The sequence below is a fragment of the Chamaea fasciata genome, unplaced genomic scaffold (genome assembly GCF_029207755.1).
Source record: "Chamaea fasciata isolate MVZ Bird 193981 ecotype frontalis unplaced genomic scaffold, bChaFas1.0.hap1 SCAF_3, whole genome shotgun sequence".
Lineage (NCBI taxonomy): Eukaryota > Metazoa > Chordata > Aves > Passeriformes > Sylviidae > Chamaea > Chamaea fasciata.
The window spans coordinates 109,921,571-109,932,177 of record NW_027094088.1 but is presented as its reverse complement, the minus strand read 5'-3'; the positions used below and the strand labels follow the sequence as shown (position 1 = coordinate 109,932,177).

General features: G+C 37.7%; 1 long non-coding RNA gene across 1 annotated transcript; it reads left to right on the top strand.

Annotated features, from left to right (window-relative positions):
• Window positions 1–770: 770 nt before the first annotated feature.
• On the top strand, window positions 771–4,712 carry LOC136287889 (uncharacterized). Its single transcript, XR_010720408.1, has 3 exons — window positions 771–860; window positions 1,019–1,102; window positions 3,967–4,712. It is a non-coding gene; the product is annotated as an uncharacterized lncRNA (long non-coding RNA).
• The last annotated feature ends 5,895 nt before the right edge of the window (window positions 4,713–10,607 follow it).

Here is a 10,607-nt window from a genome sequence, read left to right as displayed (position 1 = left end):
GATTTATTTAGTTAGAGGCTGAGGCTTTTTTTTTTTTTTTTCCATGTTAGCTTTGAGAAAACAGGTCACCTCTGCAGATAGATTGCAGCAAATCTGATTTATGGTCAAACCCTACAGAAAAGGAATCTCTATGAAATATTCACTTTGATTCAACTGCAGTGGGAAAATGTAAAAATAGAGAAAGCTCATGACATGATATATGAAAATAATTCATTCTGCTGTATATAAAAAAAATGAGGGGATCCGGCAGCATCAATGATTCATCCTCTGTTAATACAAATTCAAAGTAGAGGAAATGCTGGATTTTGTAAAACAACAGGCTGACAAGAGTTAAGCTGCCAACTATTGTTTTGAATCATCATATCCTGAGAAACTGGGAAGATGGTTATTGTTTTTTCTTCACCTGCTGCAGCCTCCTAGCACACTATTAGCCTGCACAAAGGGCTTTCTATCTCCTTCACACCATCCACAGACATATTAAGATCGTGAACAGCTGGTGAACTGTTTCATTACTGGTTTTCAGTGCATGGCACTCTTTTTTTTTTTTTTTTCAAAGCATACCCTGCCCTAATATGCTGTTGCAATATTCTTGATCAACACACTGGGTCAGCTCCTGAGCTGGTGTAAACCATCAAAGCTCCACTGAAGCTGGGGCAATCATGAGGATTTACACCAGCTGGGAATCTGGCCCACAGATCCTAAAACAGGCAAATAATTCACAGTGAATTATTTATAGCCTGAATTTCACATGATTTTCTGCTCATGAAAATCTTTGATTTATTTTGCATTCTATGCAAAGTTGGTTCAGGATGTTTCCTTTGGCAAAGAATCCCCTGGACTGCAGAAGTCTCAGTTTACAGGTGAAGGGTGTGTTATTCAGGGTAGGTTGTTGTGAGTTTGGGTAAAGGCCTGTGAGTTTTTCATGGTGTTTGCTCTTGTACTTGCTCTTAGTGATATAAACATTTAAAAAACAGTGTTAGTATTATTTAGTGTTTTACTTTTCTTCCTTGAATTGAAGATCTAGAACCATAAAGAAGGTTCTCTCGTGCAGTCCATGGGTAATGTAGATCCTTGACAGCATTGGAATCAGATACATCCCCAGGTAGGTGGTAGAATGTTTCAGTGGTTTCAGTACAAGATACATTTATAATCCTTTCCTCACCTGCAGAAACCCTTTTTACCTGCTCAAGCAACTCACTTTAGCCTCTCTAGAGCATATTTTCCCTATCTGTAGAATTTTGGAGTAATTAATATATCTCTAGGTTTCCAAAATCTCAGTATTTATTGTGATAAAACCAAGAGGATTTCCAAATGCTTCATGGATAGCTTATATTACATATTTCTTGACACATCTTGGAATGGGAGGGAGTCACCTAATTCTTTTCATGAGGAACTCCTCTCAGCTTCTCTGAAACATTTATCACCTTTCACTATTTGGGCCAGAAATAACATTTATTTATTTATTTCCTAACAAATTAATCAGACGTTGCAGTCTTAATGTACTTCCCCTTTTGTCTGAGCACCCAAGACACTGCCAATCTTAAATTTTAGCTTAAATTTCTCAGTGTTGCTACAGTTAACCCACGACTTTGAGGTGTTGCTCAAATGCCACTAATCAAAATAATTTTTTAAGGATTATTTCAGCATAAGGTTTTTAGGATCATTCACAACTCTGTTTCCAAGATAAGATTCAGAAGTCAGTTTTTCTTGGGACCCAGCAGGACAGTTAAATAATTTTAAGAGAAACATTAACAACCTTCTGTTGGAGTCCCCTCCACGTTAAACATACACAACTCAATATATTTATTATTTCTCACTGCACAACGGGAGCACAGGCTCCAATATTCATCCTCTTCTGTCCCTTACTCCTTTGGAGCAGCAGCGTTACACATCACCGGGGTGAGAAGTGATACAATTTTTAATTTCAATACAATGTGGTGCCTGGGAGCAGCTTTCATTGCGGGAAGTTCAGAAGGCAATAATTGTTGTGTGCATGGTACACCAGCCTGATCAATGGGCTCTGAAGCCTGTGTGGCCAGCTCTGCCCAGCCCCACCATTTGCAACCTAATTAGCAGCTGCTCAGAGATGGGAAACAGGTGCAGATCCGGGCCCAGGCCAGGGAAGCCTGCCTATAATTAACAAGGAAAAAAGGGTCAGATATTGGGAAGAATATCAAATCTTGGTCCACTGGGGCTATCATGCTGGCCTCAAAGGCATAGTCACCTGAGATCTTAGGCATGCTAATGTAAATTATGCAAGCTTTCAAACAACATGGCTGCATAATCAGTTGGCAGGGAAGAAATGACTGGCTGGTTTTGTGTGGTTTAGTCTGAGCACTTAAAAAAGAAATAGAAAGGATTTCAGCGTTCTCACTGTGTTGCTTTTTTGTTTTGCAAATAACAGTAGTTTGCTGTTGAATAAACAGAGGAGAAAACGCCTGACTTGTCTACTGTTAATAGTAATGTGCAGGCATATATTTTAGCTCTGACTTTTTTTTTTAATCATGAAACTGAGTGAACACTTATATATGCAGAAAAATTGATTTTGAATTAACAAGGATAACCCTGGTTAACACTTGTATGGGCCCCTCTTAGCTGGAAGTTGAAGACCTCCCGATATCAGCACTGCTTTCTATATGTATTTGTATAACTTGTGAAGAGCCACATTACTTCTCTTGGATACTAAAAAGGAAGTGTGTTTGATGAGTGGTTGATTCTGGCCGTGGTGACGGTACTCAGGGCATCAACTGGGTTTCCAGATCCCATTGGGCCAAGCAGGATATTTACATGAGAAAAAAAGGAAAGCTTTTTACATCAGAAGAAAAAGATAGGAAACTACCCCAAGGTAGTTAAAATGTATTGATGACTTGACAGAACTTTCTGGATGCCAACAGGTACTTCAAAGGAAGGCCTGTGTCCCCATGAGGTGAGGCATAATCCTTCCACTTGCCCTTTGAAGTTTATCTGATTAACTTCAGTTCTGTAGCAGAACAGAGGCCAATCATACACATTTATACTAATGAGCCCATTACAGAGCAGATCTAATTGAGATGTTATTATGTCATTATACACACACACACATATACAAACTCATGACCATTTGAAACATGGGATACAGGGAAACCAAACTAAAAGCAAAATGAGAAGGAAGGCAAAGGACTAATTAGTCTCTTCCACTGCTAAATTGCTGCACACATCATATTTAAGTGTCTACTTTTAGTAAAAGAGCGGCCAGAGAGTAATACTTGTACCTGTCTTTAAACGCTGTCTTTCCTTGCAGAATAGATCCTTTCCTGCCTCCTAGCAGCCTACAACATCTAAAAATATATTTATTTTATATACTTTCTGAAAAATACAAGAAAATAGGGAAAATCTCAGGTCAGGAAGTATGATCAATTTTTGACAAAATCTTTTTTTTTGCAGGATGGGGGGGAATTAGACCCTGCTGAAAGTAAAGTATTTTGTAACTAGAATGGCTGTGAAATCGTTTTAGCTATCTAGACTCTTTAGATTTCAGCTGTTTGGCTGTTCAAATTTCCAGTTTCCAAACGTTTTCCAGTTTCTGATTTCTTGCTTTGCTTTAACAAGGAAAATGCCATAGGATCACAGAATCGTAAAATGGCTTATGTTGGAAGGAACATTAAAAATCATCTCATTACACCTCCCTGCCACAGGCAGGGATAACTTCCACTATCCCAGGTTGCTCCAAGCCCCATCCAACCTGGCCTTGAACAATTCCAGGGATCCAGGGGCAGCCACAGCTTCTTTGGATGACCTGTGCCACGGCCTCACCACCCTTACAGGGAAGAATTTCTAAGGATAATCATTATTTGTTATGTTTGCATTGTGGCAGAATATAATAGCAGAAGGAATGAAAACAGCATAAGTTTTTAGAAGAGGAAGGACGCTCCTGTGCTCACCAGGCTCACTAGACCAGAATGTTTCTCAAAGCAAATATATTTCCAGGATCTTTGTGTTGCTGTGGGAAATGGCCCAAATGTGGGAGTGAGTTGCTGGCCTGCCTGTGCAATAGACAACCAGTGAGAGGAGCCACTAAAAGAGCTGGAAATTTAAAAGCCTCTGAGGTTAAGCAACAAATCCACGTCCACACAATAAAGAATGGAAATCTGCCAATGTCATGTAATGAAACCAGGAACAAGAGTCCTGGAGGGACCTGGAAGTTTACTACTCTGAATTTTTATGTGTGTGATCAGTTATAAGACTGATTGTAAGAGGTGGCTTATCCCAGAGATCTGGAGCATGTCTGGCAAGCAAACCTGCTTCACCAAAGGGGTGTCACTGGATTCATAGTCTCCTTCTGGTTTTCTGTGTCAAAAACTTTGGTGGACTTGATGTGTTTTCTCAAAAATTTTTCATTCTGGTGAATCTGGCATAAAATCAGTTTACTCTGAAGTTGTCAACTGACTCTACTTGGTCTAGACATTAGCTTTAATCAACAGATGGGGAATTGAGCCAATGTGGGCTTAGAACACCTGCCCAAGATCATGTAAGAAACTAAGGGTGAGCTGAAAATGTGTGCCAGGGCTGTATATTGTTTATTTTTTCCTTTCACTAACAGCAAAATCGATGCAGCTTAAAAGCAGAAAGGAGCAAAAAAATGCCTCTTTTTTGACTTAATCACATTGTGATCATAAAAGAGACTCTATTTAAGTTTCTTGTTTAAAAAGCTAGAACCCCAATAATTTAGGAAAAAAGAAAAAGATATTACAATATTTTATTTTCATTTTATTTGTTTATTTTTCTGGTATTCTAAGAAGAAATCTATGAATAAATTTGTAGAACTACCTCATTTTTACATGCTGGTCTTATGATTATGCAAATAGGTCCAGAAAGCAGCTTGGAACAGCCAACCACATTTTTAGTGAACATTTACCCAGCCTTGTGTGTGATACTACAGAGTGTTATCATGGAATCATAATATTATTAAGGTTGGAAAAAACCTTTAAGTCCAACAGTTGAAGCTTAGCGATGCTGCATAAGAAGCTCAAATGCATCCATATGTATTTTTTTCTTAAAATACAGCTCTTCTACTTTATTCCTCACTTTTTCTTACCCTCATAGCTGCAGTGGTGGGAGATATTTTGTGCCTCTCAGTGGTCCAGACTGCAGTATAATATACAGTGCCTGACAAAGTCCCACAAAGCAGAATACAAATCACTCCATGTCATACTGGAAAAGGAAAGCAAAGTGAAATTTCTTCAGTATCAATAACTTTTGCTTCTTGAGTCTTCTCAGGGAGACGATTCCAAGGAAAAGAGAGAGAACTTTATAGCTGGAGATAATTTGAAGATGGGAAGTATGACTGTCATCTGAATTTGACAGCCTGAATTCCCAAGATGTTTTATTTTGATTATTCTTGCTCAAAAATTTCAGTGCTGATTCTAGAACGACACCCTTTATGCCTAACATACAAAGTAAAGGAAATATTTATATATATTCTGCATAAGTGAAGCTGCATATACACACACACACATTTTCAAATCTCAAGTGACTTGAAGTGATTAATTAATCATTGCAGTACCCCTGGGACAGGAATATTATCTCCAATTTAGAAGCAGTGAAATGGATGAAAACAGTTCGAGTGTTTTATTCAGAGTAAGAAGCCAGCAGAGTAAAGAAACTGATTATGACTAATTTCTAACTCTTTGCATGATCTACATATTTCTGTAGGTTACTGAGCTCAGTATCGTAACCCTGAATCCAAACAGCCCTGAACTTCATGATTATTCACATTGAATTGACTTCCAACTCTTTATAAGGGTTTATATGTATATATTTTTTAAATGTCAGTTTTTTGCACCAACTCACTTTGAGAATAAAAGATTTCAGCATTTACCATTGGGTTCTAATTCTCACCATGCATTTCAGAGTCCCAGCAGGTACGTACACACAAATAACTATTTGTTGGTCTAACAAAAGCTCTTATTACCCCTTACTAACCTTATTTATTTATTATACTTAGATCATCATAGCCTAACTAATCATAGGCTTGTAGTATATGGCAGAAAATATAATTGGAGTCGTTGGAGTTATGATGATCAAAGGAGATAAAGAAAACCTTGACATTTTTAATGTGATTAAACTGAAGTTACTAAAATAAACCTCTTTTTCTACAGAATATAGCTCATGTTTATTAGGAACAGAGGTTTTCAGTAGTGTTTCTGGCCCATTGTAGAGCTGTCCTCTCTGAAAGTGCATCCCCACAGTATTTTTAATATATTTTTTCCCCTGCTACTGTCATTAACCCTGTCTAGCCACCATCACAAGCACCAGACAAGGCAATCCAGGGCTGAGACACTGAATTATTGCCAACCCATTTGTGCCATCTGCTGCACAAGTGTCTGTTGATGGAAGGGGTGGTGGGGCACCTGGTGATCACGGTGTCAAAACAACATTTGTAAGGGCAGGCAGGGAACAGAAAAAGGGCTGCATAAACAAAGCAGTGGAGCAGGCAAGAGACTGGGATAAGCAGAAACTCCAAAGCAAGCAAAACATGCTCTTCTGCTTGGTTGAGAATCTCAAGCACACGCATTGAGGTGGCCTTCTCTGAAATGGGAGCAAGGTGGGATTTTGCTTCTTATAGGACACAGAAGTGATGCAGTAGCATTGCTGCCCCTGGAAAGCACAGAGAAAAAGAGGGAACAAGATAAAGAAATGAGGAAGGGAACTGTGGGATCAGTTTTGACCCCCATCTGCCTGAAGGGATGGGGAAGGAAGGGAGAATGGAGTGCTGCTGTGAGAAGGGTCTCTGCTCCTGTGTTGTGAGGGTTTGGTGTAGAAATATCTGGCAAGGCAATTAAGGATGTATTTCCATCATCTGCAGGTAGACTGTTTTCCTCTTGTCCTTATATGAAGCAATGTGGCAGCACATTATTTATAAGAATATATAAATGTTTTTTCACCATAAACCCCTAAAAGAATAAAATGCTCACCCAAAAATCTGTCCATTCCTACCCTTAGTGAATATTCTCTCACTGTACTTCTGCCTGTGCAATGGACTGTTGGAAGTTTCTAAACTTAAAAATGCCTCCCATCACTAAAAAAAGCCATGATTTTTTTTTTTTTTTTTTTTTTTTTTTTTTTTATTTACCAGGTTTTGTGACTTTATGAGGAACTGCCACCATCCTCAGTGTGCCTGCTAGTTACCTGCTCTTTTTTTTTTACCTCCATAAAACCTAAGATCTCTCATCCCATGTTCTTTCAGGATGCATGATAGACACCACTGAATGGAACTGATTTTTCAATTACTTTTAAACATATTTTTAAATAATTTGGTATAAACTCCATATGGGGTGTACTTTTCTGTTTCTTTTTCCCTCTCCCTCTCTTAGTCTCTCTCTGAAGTGACACGGATTTGTAGCACAAACTTTGTGTTGATGTGATTCGGTGAGGTTCATTGCTGGAGGCAATGTTATGCAATAGCTGAAAATCTTACAAATTTCAGATGGCAAACATTCTTCTGTGGCCTTTAAGGTCTTTTTGTGTGGATTGTTTTACATCTATGAATTGCAAGATGTAAGTTTTACATTTTCTAATTAGCTTCCTAAAAAGTCTTATTTTTCTTCTTCTTCTTGTTGCTTTCCAAGTAATAGTCTGAACACAAACAAGGAATACAAATATATTACTTATAATCAGTGTCCTTTTTTGTATTCAGGTCTGCTCCACATGTTCAGTTGTAACAATAATTTGCATCTGGATGTTTAAAATACTGCGAAAGAATTGAGTAGCAAAAATCTGCACACCCCAAGTTAGGAAACAAAAAGCCCAACAGGAAGTGTTTGAAAAGCTATTCATGCATCCTCTAGGAAGAAGAGTTTTTAGAATCACTGATCCAGATAGCTAGAGAATTCAAGATCTGCAGTTTCCATGATCAGTATCAGGTGTCTTTTGACCATAATGTTGTTTCAAAATCTCTGCCTTTTTTTTTTTTTTTTTTTTTTTTTTTTTTTCCCTCTATCAGTCTTTTAATAATTTTGAAGAATTCTGTGGACATTTATGTTTCTTGGACCAGGTTCAGAGGTCTTTCATAGAACCACAGAATCATAGAATATGCTGTATTGGAAGGGATCCACTAGGATCATTGAAATCCTACTCCTGCACAGGACAGCCCTGAGAATCCCACCATGTGCCTCAGAGATTTGCCCAAATGCTTCTTGAATTCTAGAGGAACAGCTACATCTCTTTCCTCCAGCTTAATTGAATCTTTCTCCTTTTTTCAATCTCTGCCCATTATTGCATTCTCTGTAGAACTAAGGTTCTCTTTCACTCTCCTCTAGACTCACTTGCTATTTTCATTGGCATACATTGTCCAGCTGAAGCCACAGAGTGAAATTATTTGATTTTAGAAATCTTTATACCTCCCAGCCTGATATTTAATTCTGAAAAAGAATGACAGAGAAGAGTCACTGTTCATGAAGTAGGCTGGTATTTTTGGAGAAGTGCTGTCTGCTCAAACATCTCGCATTGTGTGCTAATTCATTTTTTACTGTGTAACTGTAGAATTTTTTACTTAGCCCTACAGAATTAAATCTACTTGTGATGATAATTTTGACTTCTAATTATTTTCCTGTGGCACACTTGCAGACCATATAACTAGAGTCATGCACAAAAATTAATTTTGTAATTAAACTTCCTAATAATGACATTAAACCATACCTCTCGTATAATGCTTAAGTTGCAAAAGACCTCTAAGATCATCAAATCCAACCATTAACCACTAAACCATATCCCTGAGTGCCACATCCATGTGCCTTTTGAACTCTTCCATGGATCATGATTAGACCAATTCCTTGGGCAGCTTGTTCCAATGCCTGACCACAGTTTCAGTGAAGAATTTTTTTCCCCAAAATCCAATCTAAACTTCCCCTGGTGCAACTTGAGGCCCTTTCTACACACCCTGCTCTCCTTTCCACTGGTTACCTGGAAGAAGAGACCAAACACACCTGGCTACAATCTCCTTACAGAATACTTCTGAGATGCAAGACATCACATTAGGTGTCTATAGCAAAATGATCCTTTATTATATTTATTTTATATATTTTTTTATTTTATTTTGCCTCAATCTGACCTCAGCATGTTTCAGTGACAACATTATGAAACTGGAGACAAATCATATCAACTGATTATTTCCCTGAGGAAAATTCAGTTTTTCTGGTTGAAGTTTCTTTTGCTTACTTGTCAGAGGAATCCACAATCTGCAAAAATAAAAACTTACGAACCATTATTGCATGAATTTATCGTTAGAGATGGAACCATGCCACAATTAAAAAAGGACAAATGTTCATGTCAGAATTAAAGAGCTGTTATGAATTGGTGGTAATTAAGTCAACAGATTGATAAGGATTGGGATTGAAATTTCATGGTTGTTGAGAGTTTTAACTAATTTTTTGCCTTTGTCATGTTACATTTAGAGGTTTAGGATTATGGGTGTCAAATATACAGCTCTTTGTTCCAAGTGCATTTGCAATGCCATGCATGAGATTACGAAAAAATTTATTTGCTGAACTTTGAAGAGGAATCATATTTTGAAATATTACTCCCCTGTGCTATTTGACTATTGTTCTGGCTTCAGACTTTCCCAAGCTTCTTGTGTCTGTGTTCTAGAAAGAGTTACTTTTTTTATTTTCAGAAATCCTTCTGTGGAAAAGTCAATACAAAACAAACAGAGGTTTTAGTTGACCTCATCATGAAGTTTTTTTCTCATAGTCAGAAAATGTAACTTCATAATGTATCCAAATACATCTACACCTGGGCCTGAGGTGGAAGAAAATACCTGAATAACAGTGGTAGAACATTTTCAGATAGTGAAATTGTTTGTCTTGACAGAGTCTGTAATGTTCCATAGCAGAAAAATATTGACATCCTTATTTTAAGAAGTAAAAGAAGTGTGCATTTTCCTGGTGAGGGGGAAGAGCTATTACACCTTTTCCTGCATCTTTTGGATAAGACAATAAATGAAGGTTCTGGCCATATCTTCCATTGCACATTCATTAGCACTGTTTATGTAGCTGTGTAGAGCTCCACTTGCCTCCCTGGCAGTAAACAGGTGTGGTGTTCAGTCTTTCCGTGCTGGAGTTCCTTTAGCTACTCCAGCATCTGCACTTCATTAAAATATGCGTGACTCTAATTTGCCTACACGATGACCTACTTTAGTTTCTTCTGGAAAAACTAGTTTTTGTTTCTCAAGCCAAGCCATGGTGTGTTTCAGCTCTATTTGTCAAACAGAGATTGTTTTCCACCCAAAATGAAGCTGCAAATATAATTCAGGATTTGCAAACACTGCACAGTAAGGTTGGCCTTCCACTCGTATGGTAAAATATCAATTACCACTGAGTAGGAAAATAATATGCGCTCCAAATAATTTTCTGCAAAATTAGAAAACTTTATACCAGTGCTTGAAAGTGTCTGAGAGATAATTCAAATAGTGGTTCATCGCTAGGTCTTTCCTATATTGTGTCTGAAGGACAAAAGTAATTCATGTGAATATGAAATTCATAAAATAATAACTCTCTTTGTATCTGTGACAAATCTTTGTTGATTTCAGAGCATTATCATATAGGCAGACGCTCATGTAATCTGGAATATTG